Source organism: Sinocyclocheilus grahami, unplaced genomic scaffold (genome assembly GCF_001515645.1).
Source record: "Sinocyclocheilus grahami isolate Dianchi unplaced genomic scaffold, SAMN03320097.WGS_v1.1 scaffold2501.1, whole genome shotgun sequence".
In the NCBI taxonomy this organism is placed as follows: domain Eukaryota; kingdom Metazoa; phylum Chordata; class Actinopteri; order Cypriniformes; family Cyprinidae; genus Sinocyclocheilus; species Sinocyclocheilus grahami.
Genome location: NW_015507680.1, coordinates 52460 through 52831, shown reverse-complemented (window position 1 = coordinate 52831; position 372 = coordinate 52460). Strand labels below are relative to the sequence as shown.

At 36.0% G+C, this 372-nt stretch overlaps 1 long non-coding RNA gene across 1 annotated transcript in view; it reads left to right on the top strand.

Moving 5' to 3' along the window:
- LOC107575187 (uncharacterized) overlaps positions 1–372 on the top strand; it is a 1239-nt gene continuing 867 nt past the window's right edge. The window contains exons 1-2 of the long non-coding RNA XR_001607819.1: positions 1–66; positions 316–360. This is a non-coding gene — a long non-coding RNA (uncharacterized lncRNA). The remainder of the gene's footprint in view (positions 67–315; positions 361–372) is intronic.

The window sequence follows — 372 nt, the reverse complement described above, 5'->3', positions numbered from 1 at the left end:
TGTGTTTTTCATTCATAGAGACCCGCTCCTGTGAAGGCTGCACCCAAACCAAAAAAGACAGATAAGGTAAAAACAGATACCTAACAAACCAGCAATAAAACATTTAAATTAGAACAATGTTAGTTAGTTAGTTAACTTAATAATCAAAGTGAGTTTGCAGCATGTTCACAGGCAAAATCACAATAGGCATATATAAGCATACACAATGTGCAATAAATAATTTGTGTGCTACAGCGTTCAATGTACTGTTATTGAGAGTTTACACATGTGCAAGTATTCTTACACATTGCTGCCAATGATTCACTTCCTCTGTAGAAAGACAAAGCAGCCAATGTCAAAAAGGAGGATAAAAAGACCAAGGTGAAGGCCAAG